The 18,877-nt window shown below is 42.2% G+C and overlaps 1 protein-coding gene and 1 long non-coding RNA gene across 3 annotated transcripts in view; one reads left to right on the forward strand and one right to left on the reverse strand.

Moving 5' to 3' along the window:
* The window catches only part of sema3b (sema domain, immunoglobulin domain (Ig), short basic domain, secreted, (semaphorin) 3B), a 93,981-nt gene that overhangs the window by 16,093 nt on the left and 59,011 nt on the right, over window positions 1-18,877 (forward strand). Inside the window, exons 2-3 of one of the 2 annotated variants that reach the window (XM_054782351.1) lie at window positions 5,093-5,135; window positions 15,158-15,307. The gene's annotated coding sequence lies outside the window, so the exon portion shown is untranslated. The remainder of the gene's footprint in view (window positions 1-5,092; window positions 5,136-15,157; window positions 15,308-18,877) is intronic. The other variant, XM_054782342.1, reaches the window with a different exon arrangement.
* On the reverse strand, window positions 407-6,508 carry LOC129185381 (uncharacterized). Its single transcript, XR_008572064.1, has 3 exons — window positions 6,440-6,508; window positions 5,038-5,105; window positions 407-505 (listed from the first exon to the last, which is right to left on the reverse strand). It is a non-coding gene; the product is annotated as an uncharacterized LOC129185381 (long non-coding RNA).

Consider the following 18,877-nt stretch of genomic DNA (forward strand, 5'->3'; position numbering starts at 1 on the left):
AAATATATATCACTTTTTTTTTATATCACTCTCTTTTTCCCGCTGATGTCCTTGGCCTTGGCTGTCACTGAGACCACTATCGTTACCACCAGCCTCCTCCCACCCCCTCCATCATCCCTTCCTCCCTTTTCCAGGCTCTTGGCAGCTCCTCCAGGCAGGCTAATTGACTCATGTGTCCCAGGAGAAGGGAGGAAGAGTGGGGGTATCATGCCACATCGCTAATTTGGCTTCCCCTCTCTTTGGATGAAAGCTACAGCTATCCTTTTTGTCATCTTTTCAACACCCCCTCATTAAAATCATTGAACCTCATTTGTTTTTATTTTCTAATTTTAAAATTGGGAGCTTTCTAGGTACTGTAGTGGTTGTCATTGTTTTGTACAGGAATATGCGCACTATACTGAAATGCAGACATGAAAGGACACACACAGAATCCTTTGGGGTTCACCTTCATAGAGCCTCCACCTCACACAACATGGGGATGGGTGTGCCTCACTCCCTGGTGTTGCTATAGACATGCAGACAAAGAACAATGACATTTTGTTGTTGATTGCAGTTCATGGTTGTTTATTACATTTTTATGATAGTATAGTTTGTCAATGGCCAATACTATAGAAAGTAAACTTGGATATACTTTAGTCAGTGTATTGCAGTACAGTAATCCTTCGTTTATCACAGTTAATTGCCTCTAGACTTCACCATGTTAAGTGAATTTCCGTGAAGTAGGATTCCTTATTTATAAATTGAATATTTTCGTGGCATGGAAACCCTGTTTACGATCTTCTAAATATGTTTTTTAACATTATTAGATCCCTCTAGACATGAAATAACGCCAATACCAAATCCAGTCATCCCTCGCCACTTTGCGGTGGCAGCAGACAGTTTTCCTTCCGCCCTACGGCAGTTTGGTCGGCATAACGGAAGTGTTCAGGATTCTTGACCGCACCATTGCTGTCATTGTCCACCATGGCATGTCCCACATGACATAGCGAAAACAAGTTCTCCTCCCATTCCATGTGGAAGTGGTAATTTTTGGCTTCTTACTTTGTTCTTCTTCGTCACTTCCTTTTTTAAGTTTAGAATCGCTCGGTAGCGTGTTAATGCTTAAAGCGGCGACCATCTCTTGTGGCCCTGCAGTGATCCCGAAGCCATGCACGTAATAGTTGAGCAATGTGGTGTAAACGATAATAGGAGAGTAAATTGTTATTTCATGTCTACAGGGCTCTAATGTTAAAAAACATATTTAGAAAGTCATAAACAGGCTTCTTATGCTCTAGCTATGAAAACATTCTATTTACTAATATTGAATCCTACTTTGTATTGCGGTCGTGTCTTCATCCAATTTACCACAATAACGGTTTGAACATTGCTCCCTCACTCTATTGTGGTTTTTCAAAAATGTATTTGTGGTTGAATATATACATATTTAAGCAAATTGTGCCTATTCCTGGCCTAAATTTAGCATTTCAAGCATAAAAATGACAAAATGAACTAACTAAATGAACTAAAATACAAATACAAGGCGGAAGAAGCGTTCTAATTGAGTAATACTGCATTCACATTGGCCACCAAGTGTCAGTAACTGTTAGGTGATACAGACAATAAACTCGGCACTAAGGTTCCCCTGTGAACACATTTTATTTATTTACGTCGTAAATGGCTTATTTACTCATATTTGTCTACTATATTGGGTAATTTGAGTGTAAATACGAGTGTAAATCCATTTAAATTTGCCATTACAGTATATGTATTGTAAGGGCAAAAGTACTTTAGAAGTACACTGTCCAGGAAAAACAAGTGCCTACCTTAGTTAGGTCTAATTTATGTCTAATATGTCTAATTTTTTTGATTATATCTACTATATTGGAAAAAATAAATGTGAAGGTGCCTATATTGGTTTTATTTCATGTCTTGAAATGTACCTTCAAACCTGTCCTTTTCCCCTCAACTTCCTTCCCTCCTTCGTTCCTCTACTCAGCCCCACCTTGAGGACTTTTTCAGGTTCTATACAAAAAGTTTACTTAGAAGATTGTAAAAAGGTTTTCTATGCCATACCTACGAAAATATTCAGTTTATTAATATTGAAACCTACTTTGCGGAAATTCACTTATCGCGGCTGGGGTGTGGAACCAGTTAACCACAATAAACGAGGGACGACTGTAATGAGAGAAAATAAGCCATTTAAGATACCAATATAAAACTTGTGCTTGTGTGTGTCGCAGTAAGTGTTCCACAGGAAGTGACGTCGGGGGTTCGGATTTGAGTTTTAGCTTGTCATGGGTTATGGCTGCAATAGTAGCCTGTATTATTACTATGATGATGATGATTATTATTATGTTATTATTGTGCCTGTTGTGACCAATGTAGAATACTACTTTTCACAGTTTGATTTGTCTTCCTTCTTGGCTGACACGTCTCTTCAACATTGCGTGGAAGTCGGGAACAGTACTTCTGGATTGGCAGACTGGGGTGGTGGTCCCCCTTTTCAAGAAGGGTGACCGGAGGGTGTGTTCCAACTATAGGGGGATCACACTCCTCAGCCTCCCTGGGAAAGTCTATTCCAGGGTGCTGGAGAGAAGGGTACGACCGTTAATCGAACCTCGGCTACAGGAGGTGCAATGTGGTTTTCGTCCTGGTCGCGGAACACTGGACCAGCTCTACACCCTTGCAAGGGTCCTGGAGGGTACTTGGGAGTTTGCCCAACCGGTCTACATGTGCTTTGTGGACCTGGAAAAGGCATTCGACCGTGTCCCTCGCGGTGTCCTGTGGGGGGTGCTCCGGGAGTATGGGATTGGTGGCGCGCTACTACGTGCCATTCAGTCCTTGTACATCCGGAGCAGGAGCCTGGTTCGCATTGCCAGTAGTAAGTCAAGCCTGTTTCCGGTGAACGTTGGCCTCCGCCAAGGCTGCCCTTTGTCACCGATTCTGTTCATAATTTTCATGGACAGAATTTCTAGGCGCAGCCAAGGTGTCGAGGGAGTCCAGTTCGGGGGCACTAGGATCTCATCTCTGCTATTTGCAGACGATGTGGTCCTGATGGCCTCATCGAGCTGTGACCTGCAGCGTTTACTGGGACGGTTTGCATCTGAGTGTGAAGCTTCTGGGATGAGACTCAGCACCTCCAAATCCGAGGCCATGGTTCTCAGTCGGAAAAGGGTGGATTGCTCCCTCCGGGTTGGGAATGAGGTCCTGCCCCAGGTGGAGGAGTTCAAGTATCTCAAGGTCTTGTTCACGAGTGAGGGAAGGTTGGAGCGTGAGGTCGATAGGCGGATCGGCGCAGCGTCTGCAGTAATGCGGTCGCTGTACCGGACCGTCGTGGTGAAGAGAGAGCTGAGCCGGAAGGCAAAGCTCTCAATTTACCGATCGATCTATGTTCCCACCCTCACCCTCACCCTCACCGGTCATGAGCTTTGGGTCATGACCGAAAGAACGAGATCGCGGATACAAGCGGCTGAAATGAGTTTTCTTCGTAGGGTAGCGGGACTCACCCTAAGAGACAGGGTGAGGAGCTCGGTTATCCGAGAGGAGCTCAGAGTAGAGCCGCTGCTCCTTCACATCGAGAGGAGCCAGCTGAGGTGGCTCGGGCATCTAGTCCGGATGCCTCCCGGACGCCTCCCTGGTGAGGTGTTTCGGGCATGCCCAGCCGGGAGAAGGCCCCGGGGAAGACCTAGGACACGCTGGAGGGATTATGTCTCACAGCTGGCCTGGGAACGCCTCGGTGTCCTCCCGGTGGAGCTGGAGGAGGTGGTCGGGGACCGGGAAGTCTGGGCTTCCCTACTGAGACTGCTGCCCCCGCGACCCGGACCCGGATAAGCGGAGGAAAATGGAATGGAATGGATTTGTCTTCTTAATAGTTTATATTTGTATTTTAGTTCATTTAACTATTTTCATGCTTACGCAAAAAATATGTACAATTTGCTTAAATGTGCATATATTTTGACTAATAGGCTGCATTCAACCACAAAAAAGCATGGTTTATTATCTGGCAACACAAGTGAGTGGCAAGATAATTGTGTTGCCTACAGTCAAGCATGGTGGTGGTAGTGTACATGGTTGCTGCCTCCACTGGGAAGCTGTAGTTCATTGAGGGAAATACAAATACCAACATGTGCTGTAACATCGTGAAGCAGACCATGATTCCCTCCCATCTTCTTGAGGTTAAAGACGTTTAAATGCATGCATCATATCATGCATTGTCCTGGAGCTTGGCAACTTAAATCATCAATAGTGTCAAACCTGGCAACCTTTTCTGGTATTTTGGCATGATAATTGTGTCTGGCCTAATGTCAAGCATGACACCCAAGTGCTGTCGACACGGTGGAGCTGCGGTTCACAGGGGGAAGATAAATGCCAACATGCACTGTGACATTATGAAGCAGAAACTGGGTAGCATATTGCAGTTATCCAACATGATAAAGAGCCCAAAACACACCTCCAAAATGACAATTGCCTTGTTGAGGAAGCTGAAGGTGATGGCGTGGCCAAGTATGTGCCCTGCACACCTGAAACCCAATTGAGCACCTGTGGGGCATCCTCAAGCGGAAGGAAGGTGGAAGAGTGCAAGGTGTTTAACATCCACCAGATCCACCAGTGACGCCATCATGGAAGTGTGAAGGGGGTTCAAGGTTCAAGGAACAACCTGTGCAGCTCTGCTCAATTCAGTGCCCTAGAGCACATGTGTCAAACTCCTGCCCTGGAGACGCTGCGGGTTTTCTCTCCAACCAGTTTCTTCAGCAGGTGATTTAATTGATGAGCTCCTTCCCTCAAACTGAAGGTGTTGATCATCAACATCACCTGCATTAGTGACTGGCTGGAAAGAAAACCTGCAGTGTCTCGGCCCTCCATGGCACGAGTTTGACACCCCTGCCCTAGAGGATTAAGGCAGTGCTAGAAAACAATGGTGCACGCACTAAATATTCACAAGTATTGTACGAGCTGTGCACTGACTACTCAAAAGTATATCCAAGTTTACTTTCTATAGTATTGTCCCTTGAAAAGGATGTAATAAAATGCCTGCTGAAATGTGAAGGGTGTACTCACTTTTGCGAGGTACTGTTGTTTATTGTGTCTTAACCTCTCCCCTCCTTCTCCACAGAAAATCAGGCTTCCTGACAGCTCCAGGACAGGAAGCATGTGAGGTATGTAAAAGCAGTAGCAGTTATAGCGACCATCAGCAAGATGACATTTTCAGATGGACAGACAAAAAACTTTGGAGGGTTGGAGCCTCAGAACGGAGAGCTCTTGTGTGGAAAACCCATTTGACACGTAGTAGACTTGCTACTCACGAAACACTGTGTAGAAACACTTGCTCTTATGTCAAAATGGATCCACCGGTAACACAAGCCTGCTGGCCGCAAGGTTTTAAATGTTAACTACTGTAGTTGCTTTATTTTGTTGTTAAACCAGTAAGTGGTCATGTGTTACTTTCGCTGCCTAGTATATGATTCAACAAAATGAAACTTATATTGCACATTCATACATTTTTTAAAATTGATTTTCAGTGGAATTTGGAGCTTTGTGGTACTTGGTTTGTAAAAAGTTGCTGAAGTTTTGTGTTTAGAGTTAACATATGTAGTTGTTTATTATTGTTATCCCCATAGTCATAGTTGCCCTATGTGTGTTTACTTACCTCTTACATATTGTGCTATCATTTTGTGTTAGTACTACGATTGGAGGTAGTGTTCTGTCTAGTGACCCCCCTGTCTTCATGTGATAACACAACTGTTAGTTCAGTGTTGGTGTTTACGTGCCCCTGTAAGTAATAGGCGCCACACACGGGAGGCGACAAACGACTGCAATTGGCGAAACTCATCGCCAACTTGTAGCAAACCAAGCACACGGAAGGCGATGTGCGGCTGTCACCAGCAACACCGTTAGCGACGTGTTAACATCCAGACCAAATTATACGAGTCTCCCACGGTTTTGATTGGCTGTCATATGTGGAGGGAATTTGGGGGCATCCAAGTAGTTCAGAGGAGGAAAAGCGGCCGGTGTATACTAATATACTACTAGTTTATTTTTTTGCTGCCTTAATGTTGGTGTAAGCTATTTTTTATGACCCCCTTATTTTGTTATAAGGAAACAGGTTGTAGCCCACACGGCTCTTATTTTGAAGGCATAGGTTGAGAAGGTGTCTTCACTATTGCTAAATGACACTCGCTGTGCAAATAAATAAAGCTCCTGTCCTTTATTTACACTGAACTTCCACATCAGCTAGCATCCTGAAACACTCGGTTACATTGGCATGAAACAGAAGTCATTTATTGTTTGACTTCCCTGATTCTGACAGCTTAGAGGAAGTCCGACGTAGCGCACTGTGTTATTTCTAGACCATGAATTCTGAGGTGTTGGTCGTGCACTCTCCTTTGCATTATATTACTGTGTCGCAAATGTTGCTTGAATGAATGCTTCTTCTTCGTTGGTGTTCGTGTGCACAACTCACCAGTCATAGCAGACCCAAATCAAAGTCTTTCATGAACAAAAAGTTGGTTCATACTGGCTCTGAAGTCCTATCAAGCAAACAGGAATGGGAAGTAGAAAGATTACATTATTGTTGGATTCCCAAATCCCAGTTTCCATATTATGGTCATTAGTGGGTCTTATGCTTTTGTGTTTTCTTGTCCATAGCTGATTCAAATCTTCCATCTTCCATTCCGGTTCCCAAGCCAAATCCATATAGCCTTTTAAAAGTCCTCACAGACGGCACAACTGCCGTTCCAAAACCAGAACATGTCACTACAAAAACTGTCATTTAACTGAGAGAAAATACGTTCCAGACAAAGTAATGATCCGATAAACTATTTGCGGTTTGCCAGAGTCAAAACATTTGATAATCTTATTTCTTTCCCGACTCTTGCCTCAAACCCATGCCTTATGTCGCCACCATGGCCTTTAGATGTCAGTCATTAAGCCTCTGATGAGTGTTGACAGAAGAGATGCACTCGAAGAAAAGATGTTTTTCATTGGCAAGTGTAGATATCGCAGTCTTTCATGTGGCCACCGACTATGAAGTAGGAAATAAGAGAACTGGCGAGTGTGTTCAAACAGACGCGGCCATATGTTTATTGTATTTATTACACACCAAGCAGATTTCTTTGAGGGGGGAGTACTTTCGTTGCACTTTTAAATGTACACTTCTACACCGAAGCAGAGAAGAGGACGGGGCGTTAATTGGAAGCACGCAATAATCGGAGAGAAGCTGTTATTTCCTGAACGTCAAAACTCAGTAAACACTCCTGATCAAACTTTCAAGGCCAGTTGAAAAATTGCAAGAATTTAAATTTAGCTCTGACTGATCTTAAGGAGATTCTAAGTAAAGGTTCAAAATGCAAAAAGAAGAAATGGGAGTAAGACCAAAAAAATTAGTAAGCAATGTTTTGGAAACAAGCATTAAAGTGAAATAGGCTGTTCATCAACTGATCTCAATTTTAAGACCACAGCCTTTAAAAAGCCAAAATCTTGGCAAAAATGTGAATTCAATGTCATTTTCTGTCAGGTATTCACACTGTAATGATCTATTGATGGCAAAGACAAATGAGCGCTCTCTCTTTGAAAGTGGTCGGACTGTTGAGCTGCAAGGCCTCTCACAGCACGCCATTGCTGCTGAGGTTGGACGCAGTAAGACAGTCATTTCCTGAGGGTTATGGAACAAAAAAGTCAAACCGATGGTTCCGATTGGCTCAATGGTTGGGTAAGACGCAGGATGATCCTCGGCCCAAATGAAGGTTGTTACTGGTGCCGAGTGCAGTCCAATAACCATCAGACGGCATCTGCGTGAGAAGTGGGTGCCATCATGATCTTGGGCGCTTTTTCCTCCAGTGGAACAATGGAGCTTCAGGTTGTGTAGGGGCGTCAAACGACAACTAGCTACAGTATGTGAAGATGTTGCAGGAGGCATCCCTCATGACTGACGGCCCCCGACTGGGTTTTTCAACAGGAAAATGCTGCAGTTCACAATGTCCGCCTGACAAAGACTTTTTCCAGAGGAATAACCTCACTCTTTTGGACCATCCTATGTAAGGCCATAGCTAAAAAAACCCCCTCTGAAACCCAGGTAACATAAAAATAAAATTTTCACACAGGACGGTCCAAAAGAGTGAGGTTATGACTGATAATGAATAACAGGAGTGTAAAGGGGACTATAAGGGTGTTATTTCATGTCTATATGGCTCCAATAATGTTAAAAACCATATTTAGAAAGTCATAAAGAGGTTTTTTATGCTGTAACTATGGATATATTCCATTAATTAACATTGAAACCTATTTCGCGGAAATTAATTTATCACGGTCGGGTGTGGAACCAGTTAACCGCTATAAACGAGGGACAACTGTATATTGTTTTCATGTTTTACTGATCTCAATTATAGAATGTGCTGTACGTCGTGGTGACCACTAGGTGGCAGTTTTGTCACAGGTTTTTCCATTTTGTTAGAATAAAATGTGGTTCCAGTTGATTGACGCCTCAGAATGCTTATTCCTCCAACAAATATTGTAATATAAGAAGACCAACGGACTAAGTACTCACACAAGGACTGCTGCGACATATACTGTACTCAAAAAGTGAACATATGTAGGGTATTACCTCAGCTGAAAATCTGTACCTCTTATAGAGAATTTGGGATCAGCGTGATCTCGAAGAAGCCGCTTCCGTCGTAGTGCTGCCTGAAATATTCTTGTTCCCACGTTCCACGGGCTATTCAATAAACAGTTATGCCATCTCCGAATGAGTTACACAGTAAAACATCGGAGCTGTCATAGCTGATTTTAAGCTGAAACTCTGGACATAACCTGGTCAAGACCAGTTCATGAGCTAAGCCTAAATTACCATGGTGACCTAGCTGCATTTCAAGGGAGCTACCTTCGTAGTACAGGCAAGCCTGGTTTTAGACTGCTAACCCACTAAACTCACTTTGGAGTACACCCCTCTGGTCAGTTGACAGTTGAGGTGGACAGCAAGGCACTGCAGGAAGATGCCAAAGTAATTCAGTTTTAACCATAAAATGGAAGGTTGGAATCACAAAAGGGAGCATGCAGTTCTTTTACATCATTGTAGGATTTTTTACTAAATAGCCGTGAGAAGATGTAAAGCAAAGAGAGGCAAAAGGCAGAAGAGTCAGAATTCTTCCCTGTGTTGAGTTTCTGGCCTCTCTTTCTCTGCTCCTGACATGAAATAGTCATTAGGTTTAGTGGTAATTCAGCCCAGACGTCTTTCCACATTAACTTGTGTGCATTCACAGATGTCAGCACTGTGCGTCCAGTCTAGTTGACATACATACAGTAATCTCTCTGCAAAGTCTGCGCTTCTGTCCGGCTCATATGTGCGTTTCCATCGCATGACAGGACTTCCTGTTCCAAGCTCGACAGGTGCTAAATAATAAAAGCCTAGAACAAGGGAGACACAAGAATAGAAGTGTGGAGAGACGAAGGACAGAACCAACTGAGTCTACCAGTGGAAGGAAATGTTCTGTTGGGTGTCTTGTCCTTAAATCCAAAACGGAAACTTCATGCTTGATGTGAGCAGCTGATGGCGAGAAGAGCCAAACAATCCTCTTCTTGATATTTAGAGGCAGACGAGAGAAGCTGGAGGCTAAAGTGATGGTTTGGTTGTGCAATGTGTCTTGTGTAAGTTCTCTCTGTGGAGAGTCCCACCACAAAGTGTGAAAGATAGACCGGAAAGGATGGAAGAAAATCATCGGCGAGGCAAACAACACAGTGAGAGCTATCACAAGACAATGCCTTTGTCACCGTGTCGGACATCCAGCATATATACCTGTATGAATGCAGACACTGGTTTCATGTCCTGTGCTTTTGTGTAGTCAAGTATATATATATATATATATATATATATATATATATATATATATATATATATATATATATATAGTCAAACCTGTCTGCCACCTGCCTATAGCCACCACTGAAAAATACTGTTTCCCTTTAGTGGCCGCTATAGACAAGTTTGACTGTATATATATACTGTATACACTAGGTCCCCAACTTACGAATATCCGACTTGCGAACATTCGGAGATACAAACACAAGCTGTATTTTGCCTTGTAGTAACTCAATATTTATACTGCTACATGCTTGACCAGTAGAGGGCACTGTGACACTGCTAATGGGACCAACAGGTAGAGGAAGAAGGTGTGGAGAGAGTGTAAAGGAGAAATGCAAAGCTAAATTGTAGCTGTACGATGCAACCCGGACAGAGCGTGTGATTAAAGTTCATGAAGAGTTAATAGGCCTGCTTAATTCTACACCACCCACAGAACACTACCTCTTTTAGAAGAGTCTAACGACGACGACAATTTGTCCTTTTTTGAATAACTCCTCCTCCTCCTCCACCACAACGACGTATGCTCGACCACTTCTCTTCAAAGGTAAATAACATTTATCATTACGTATTATTATATCATTTTTATTATTATTGTTTTTTTTCATTAATTATCCTCATTTAATATTACTACTACATTCAAACTCATATTTACAAACATACGCATATACTGTATATGTATACACGTACATGTAGTACCTATATCATTGGTAATATTACCTTTTGTTGGACTTACGAACAAATCGACTTGCTAACGGTCGTCTGGAACCAATTGTGTTTGTTAGTTGGGGACCTAGTGTATATATATATATATATATATATATATATATATATATATATATATATATATATATATGGCTATGGTTTAAGTCCACCTGTGTCTTTTTCGGATGAAAGTGCTCTGCTGGACATTACAGCAGAATGTCTAATGAACGCAAGTCTACACAAAGGATTACTTATCAGCCAGGGTAGTGTTTCATCAATTTTAAATCAGATCAGAGACAGCTGGACTCAGAGGCCTGTCTGCAACTCGATACACACATACACACACCTGGGGACAAGCAATCCTGCCCCAAGGGCATCTCTGAGCAGGGCAGCTGGGAACTAGAAAACTAAGAGCTAAATGTCATAAAGAAATGTGAAATGTCTGATCAGAAGCAGCTGCTAACACCATAACCACATCAAAGGCATGCATTACCATTAAAGCACCTGTTAGGAATATGTTTTCTCTTCTGCAAGGCGCCCTCTATAGGTGTGAAATGTAATTATCCTTTTAGTCACTTGGGTGAGTACACATGGAACATCGATGAAAGTGAATTTCATCTCTGAACAGTAACATCAGCATCCTAGCATGCTAGTGCTAAGAACAACAACACAAGAGGTGTCGTGGCTTGTTCACTTACATTATAGGACAAGGCTGTTCAACTAAGGCCTTGTCCACACGGAAACGTTCCTGGGATTTATTTTTATATTTTTTGGCGGGTTGAAAATAAATTGCATCCACCCTGAGCCGGATATAGTAAATAGTTGCATCCAGACGGAACAGATCACTCGGTGAAAACAATGTAAGCCGCACCCACTAAATTTAGAGAAAACAAACAGATTTGTACATACAGTATATACAGTAAGCCGCACCAGACTATAAACTGCGCATGTCCACGTCATAAAATGGCATATTATGGTGTGCACGAGTCAGTCACTACGTTTACATGCAGTCAATATTATATTACATATTCCGGTTTCTGAAACATTCGGAATAACCCGTTTACATGTGTGACGTGAAAACCCCCCCAGCACTGACAATGTTTAATGTTTAGATGCAGGGTAAATGTCATGACATCATTTCAGCTTCGTCTTCCTGTATCCAAAAACAACAACAACACGGGCACAGCGGATAACCAACACCTTTGTTTGTGTTTTGGTGCTGGTACTTACCTACCACCAGCACATGACACTATTCTGTCTCACTTTCGTCATGAATGGAAGGCGAGAACGTGAAGAAATAGGAAATGGAGCCGGAGCTGTGCCATCCACATCCATGCTTTATCCCCAGAGCTCCCCGGACACTTTCGAAGCTGCGTTTGTACAAACCCTGCTTTCTCACCTTCTGATAGATTTCACTGTTGCGGTACTTTCTACCATCAATAAAAGACTTAATGTTCCTGTCTTTCGCCACACTAACGAGGTGGCTTGCTTCCTCCTCGCTCCAAAATTGTGTAGTTTTGCGTGTTGCCATGTTTACAAGCAGTTCCTTCCAAAGACACAAGATTCCTTTTGAATAGGACATGCGCAGAACACAAATTAATGTTCCTTTCGATCGGGATATCCCGATATTCATATACATGACACAATATTCGGGGTAGAAAAGAAGTAACCCAGGGGTAATATTCGGGTTTTTAAAAACTGGAATATAAGCATATTCCGTTTTTTTTAAAAGAGTTATTGGTGTTTACATGGCCATGCGCAACCGGGTTATTGCTAATATTCCGGTTATAATAAGGTTATTTGACTGCATGTAAATGTACTAACTGAGTGACGTGAGTCAAGCCAAGAAAGCAGAAAGTACATTTACATGTGGAGGAGCCCAGAGGGAGGCTGACGCCATTGTAGCAGGCAACAATGAATTCGCTGCTCAGACGCAATGCATTAAGGAAAAACTTTAAAAGGGTTGTTTTTATCATTTTAAACTCGTATTGGTACTTTGGTTTGTATATTTATTAGGTCTACCTTTTGAGTGTTAAGTTGCTGTGTGATGAGTTTAGTGTTCCTTGTAAGATGACACCGAGAGCCAGACTGTTACATTGTTATACTGTTTTATATAATGACCTCCTGCGATTTCCAATGGGTTGACAAGCTCATTGTGAGTGCACTGATAGCTCCTGCCAAAGAAGAGCTATTGTTTCCTCACTGACTCGCGAGGGGCACAATATTTAATCAATTAGTCGTACCTTTGTATAAGCCGCAGGGTTCAATGTTTAAGAAAAAAGTAACTTTGCAAATAGAGGAATTAATGAAGCTGTAGGGGTGATGCCTGCTTTTGCATGGTGTCACACGGGACACAGCGGAACCAAATAATGCCATGACTGCTTCACGGATGCAGACAGTGGTGGTGACAATGCATAGCCATGCAGGAACAATGTGCGTCGCACATACTATTGTCGTGCACTAGACGTAAACACTACTTGACAAGGTGTAAATAAGTCATGCAGGAGCAGGGTCATTTCATGCCAATGCCAATTTGTGGTCAAGAATTAGGTGCCAAGTGCGTAATTTATGCGTACTAGTCTTCATGCTTTTCCAGGCGTGCTATAAATAAATAAATAAATGACATGTATTGTCAGGGTAAATTGCATGTCAATGCTGAGGCAAAATGCGTGCAAGTGTAAACACCGCTAAATACTTCGCCGTTTTGACCTGAAAACGTTTCTGTGTGGACAGCCCCTAAATTGTTCTGGTTTGCCACATTTAATGACTTCTCCCTTCACTATTATTCTTATTTTGTATGTAATTTATGCTGTTTTCAAGGACCTGTTTTTAAGGAGCGCTCCTGTTAAAAAAAAAACAAACAACCAAAAAAAAATATGGTAAAAACATTTTTTCTATAGAGGAAAGTTTTGGGCCGGTCCACAAAAAATAATGCTTGAGCTCCTTTCACTCCATTAGAGACTGTGTGCCTGTGTGTGTTGATGGGGGTCCGTGGATGAGTGAGTAGGATGAACGTCTGGGCTGAGTTTGGACAATTACAAGAATTCCTCTCTGCATTCCTTCTGCCATGAGAATGACACACACACTCGAACATGGACACACACATACACACACAGCTGTCAGTGCTTTCACACTTTGCGCCAATCAACCCGCCTGTCACATGACCTGAGCTAACTATCACTCTCTATTATTTCACTGTAGGGGGCGATGAGATGTGGCACTCACAATCCAGTAATCCACCCTGTGTGTATGAGGATGTGTGTGTGCATGTGTGTGTGTATGTGTATATAAATCCTATCTTTTTGACAGAGCCACACAGTGATTCTTATGAGCTATCTTGTGCTTAGTTAGCACGCTTAAAATGGAAAATGTCTGGAAGCCGGAATAGAACCCCAAAGCAGGCACGCTCAAACTGAGTGGAAAAATAGTCACAAAATTAAACAAAGTACAACAGAAAGCAGGACAAAGCCACAGGTAAATGGTAAACTAAAGGAGCAAAAAGTAGCAAAAGCTAACTGAGAGAACACACAGTCCATGGAAAAGGTTGGCCAAAAGCAAGCTACGCGAGAGATAGCAACAAGTGAATAGGCCGGAATGCTGAAAGCATGCGTACAATATGCAACGGTCTGACGACAAGAGTGAGTCCAAGCATGGCTTAAAAAGGCCTGATTAGACATTTGCTCCCAGGTGTGACCGGGTGGCTTCACCCCAGACACGGCCAGCACGTGCACTGCAAAACAGAGCAGAAAGGAGGTAGCAGAGCAGCCAATAAAACATACAACAAACAAAATGGGCATGAGCATGCAACAAGTGCAAACTTGAATAGACTTTGCCAGAGTGCTGACATTTGACATGTTTGGATGGCTGCTACCCCCCCTACTATTTGAGGAAATACGGTAGATAGTCATGTACAATCACGGTTTGGTGTGTTATTTAGTGTTAGCATTGGGACCAGCTCTGCAGAGACCCACGGTAAATGTCCCCTATTATGCAAAGTTTTTAATGATGTTCCAACAGTAATACTGTATGTGTCCCTGCAGTCTGTTTATGAGCACCAAATGTGAGAAAAATCTATTATCTCCCTCACTTTTTTGCCCCATTTTTGAGAGAAGAGGCACTAAAATGCTTGCTTTTGAGGTTGCGGCTAGCTGGATGAGTCTGCCCTGTGTATACGCCCATAACTGGCCTGTAGTTCTGCCAACTATCCATCAGCCGGCTACAGATGTGGGAGCTGGAAGTTTGATCATGGTTTTCTTCAGCGAATAGGCTAACCTAGCATTATGTAGCTGTTAAAATGTGAGTGTAATGTTCGCACTGTAGCTCACATAGTTATGCTAGTGTTGCTAACGTTTGTTTCCTCCGCCACTCCTTAACTCCACCAAGAAAGGTTCTTGTAGCTTTCTTTCATTTAACCACGGTCACGTGCATTCAGGAAGTTGTTTGGAGGTTTTACATTTACAGTCTCCACTGGAAAAGTCACAACACCGCAAGCTATGCTGTATCTCATCAGATCAGGTTGTAATGTGTTGTGTTTACCTATTTCGAGTTTTCTGCTGACAAATATTGATGCTTCTTCTCTTTAAGTGTTCTAATATTTGTAATATTTATTTATTTTTCTCTCAGGACGTGATGTATTTTGGGAATGAAGTGAGCAGAGGATAAGGGGATTTGTCACCAATCCCATCTGTCATCTTCCTAAGTGGTCTCAAATCCAGGCTTGCATGCTTGGATTATAGTTCCGTCTCAAGAGGATGATAAGTACATTTCAGCGAGGTAAAACACATTTACAGCTTTCAGTGTACAGTGGAACCCGCTTAAATCGGTCCCCTTTATGTCGACAACCCGTTTATGTGAACCAACTTACCAAGTCCTGGTCCGCCATATTCTTTTTAGTAAAAAATGCATACATGGTCAACTGCTTTAGTCGACATAAAATTTGACCCAAAGGAGTAATTTCTATGAAAAATTGCCGTATTTATGTTGACGTGTTGTAGTGCTTCATCATTATCGCTAGGCAGCGTGAAAACACAACAGCAGCATAACTACTGTCTAGTTAGACAGCATTAAAACATGCACACAGTCACTTCCTGTTCAGTGACAACTAAGTTTAAATATAAAATCAAGTTAACTTGGGTTCTACCACAGCAACTAGCATAATGCAACCATTTCATTTTGTTTAATTGTTAGCCACAGGAAGAAAGATTAGCGCATGTGCAAAAGCTTTGTTCTCATTGTAGTCAAGACATGCAACAAAATTAGCAGCATATCACATAAAACAGAAGTCTAAATAAAAATATGCACAAATGGATGACAACCATGTCAACAAATGATCATAGTTTGAAAAATAATTCATAATCAACCATTCTCCTTATGTCCCTGCTCAAAGTCACACGTAAACAATGGTTTGTTTCAGTTTCGATTTCAGTTATGTTGACATTATGTCAATGTAACAAGGTTACTCCTTTTCTAACCCAAAAATCGTGTCATGTATATGGAATATCCTGACCGAAAGGAACATTAATTTGTGGTCTGCACATGTTCTATTCGAAAAGAATCTTGTGTCTTTGGCAGGAACTACTTGTAAACATGACGAAACGCATAAGCCCACACTGGAGCGAGGGGGAAACACGCCACCTTGTTAGTGTGGTGAAAGACAGGAACATTACTGTATGTCTTTTGTTGATGGTAGAAAGTACCGCAATAGCGAAATCTATCAGAAGGTGAGCAAGAAGTTACGCGAAGCAGGTTTTGTACTACGGATGAGCCGGATACTCGTTGTAGACGAGTTTCCGTTTTTGCCAAGTACGAATCTGAAACGAGTACAGCTCTCCATTATCTGTAGTCGTGATGACAGAAAATCCTCATTATGTATTCACTCTTCACGCTCTGTGATTGGCCAGTCACACACAGCGACCGCCCCTCCCTAGACATATCCACAAATGCACAGCAACATAACATCTCAGCTATCAGCAGTACACTAAACACACTGAAATAGCATGCTAACAATATAATGAATTGGTGGCAATGCTGACGAGGCTAACTTAGCTCAGTAGTTAGTGACCAGCTCGGCGGCTGGATGCTTAAAGCACACAACACATACAATACTACGGTGCAAACAGCGTCCAGCATTGAATGAATGAGAAATAACCAGGTTACTCACGTTTATAGACGCACACTGTTAGTTGAACATCAAAAACAAGGTCCGTGTTACAACAACAACTCTCAAAGCTCTGCGGCTGCTCTGGTGCATTCATGTGCCCATCTCGTGTCGTAATTGATAGCTATGTTTAATCATATGTTAACTTAAAGAAATGAAAGAGAATGGGCACTACTAAAACAGTCTTTTGTACAATTTTTTAAGTGTTTTTTTTTTTTTATATATTGTCATTTCAAATTTACATGTAAGTGTGATTTAAACAAGGATAGCACCAAAAAAATATTTATGTAGATGTAGGTAAGCGGCACTATTTGAGCTATCTTTAGAACATCCTGGCGGGCGACTCATGTGGTCCTTAGGGGCCACCTGGTGCCTGCGGGCACCGTGTTGGTGACCTGATTTAGACCAGGCATACAGACATAATAAGGACGTTAAATGTGATGTTCGGCGTGTCCTTGAATGCATCTCGCAGTCTGTCTAGTGACAATGAGGAAGTGTCGTTGCAATGATGAATGGACTAGAGACGTTTATTTAGCTTGTTGAGAGTTGGAAATACATAAATGGTGTTTGAACTGCACTGCTGTTGATGTGTCAGAATAAAGTTATAAAGGAGCGTCAGGCTCTGTGGGGAGCTACACTGTGCTGTTGTCTGCCGTCATAACAGAGAGCAGTAGCTTGCCATGATGCGTATGCTTTAAATACGCGAGAAAAAAAATTACACAGTACACATATAGCTGAATAATAAACATTAAATATAGCAACTTCTGATCAATCAATGTCAATTTCAGACTTAAAATAATGTACCGATTTAAGCTCCACACATTTTTGGTTAAACCATGCCCCCCTTCCGGTCTATGCCCCGCCCATTCCGAGTACAGATACGGATACAGATAATAATAAACAGGTACAGATACAGGTGGGGATATAGCATGGATATGGATGGCACAGCTCCAGCTACATTTCCTTTTCTTCACGTTCTCCCCTTCCATTAATGAAGAAAGTGAGACAGAATAGTGTCAAGTACTGGGGGTGGGCCAGTACCAGCACCAAAACGCAAACAAAGGCGTTCATTATCCACCGTGCCAGTGTTGTTGTTGTTTTTGGAAACAGGAAGAAGAAGCGGAAATGACGCGCATTGCGTCATGACGTTTATACCGTGCGTCTAAACATTGACTGTGCAGGGTTTTTTTTACGCATGTAAACGGGTTATTCGGAATGTTTCAGAAACCGGAATATTGACTTTAACCCAAATGCTGACAGCATGTAAACGTAGTGAGTGACTCATGTTCTCTATTTCACTGTATTTCGGTTTGTATATTAGTTAGTTGGTAGACTTGTTTTGTACGTGGTGCATTTGACAACACAGAGTTGAAAACGGCTCGTGTCGCGTTGGTCACTGCCACTATGGTTGTTTTTTTTCCGTCTGCCTGCTTCTAATTTGGCTGGTGATATAAAGTCAGTTGGAAAACTTTGCTCATTGCGGTGCTTTTGAGAAAACTACAGTGAAAAAGGCTGACAGATTATTTCCCTGTTTGCCATCACTCGATGTTTGCATGAATCACCGACTTCACAGAGAAACTTCACATGAAAAAATAATTAAATAGTCTTACAGATCACTTACACACATGCACAGTACACATATAGCTGAATAATAAAGCAACTTCTGATCAATCCATGTCCATTTCAGACGTAAAATAATGTACCAATTTAAGTCACACCCATTTCCAGTTAAAAAACACCCACTCTGCCCACTCAGAGTACAGCTAAGGATACAGATAATTTAGATGGGTGAACAGATAAAGATAGTGGTGTACTTGTTCATCCTTACTAAATATGCACACGCACTCATACACACACTCCAGCATTTTATAATAGGAAGTCTTCCCATAAGAGTGGACGCTGCTGAAGGAGGAGAATGACTCCATATTTTCTTCACTTTTTCGCTTCATGTCAGTGGAATATCACCACATGTCCCAATACTTTTGTCCATAGTGTGTTTAGTCACGACAAAAATGCGACGAGGTCTCACACATGCACACACTGATGGCAAATATCAAAGGAGTTCCTAATGTGGGTGTGTCCTCAGCGAGTCAGACGGGACAATGCATTTGGACAATGTGACACTTGCGGTTGCAGCTAACAACCGTTGACCTTCTGTAGGTCCACAAAGGCTCGCATTTATTTTT

The sequence above is a fragment of the Dunckerocampus dactyliophorus genome, chromosome 1 (assembly GCF_027744805.1).
Source record: "Dunckerocampus dactyliophorus isolate RoL2022-P2 chromosome 1, RoL_Ddac_1.1, whole genome shotgun sequence".
NCBI lineage: Eukaryota > Metazoa > Chordata > Actinopteri > Syngnathiformes > Syngnathidae > Dunckerocampus > Dunckerocampus dactyliophorus.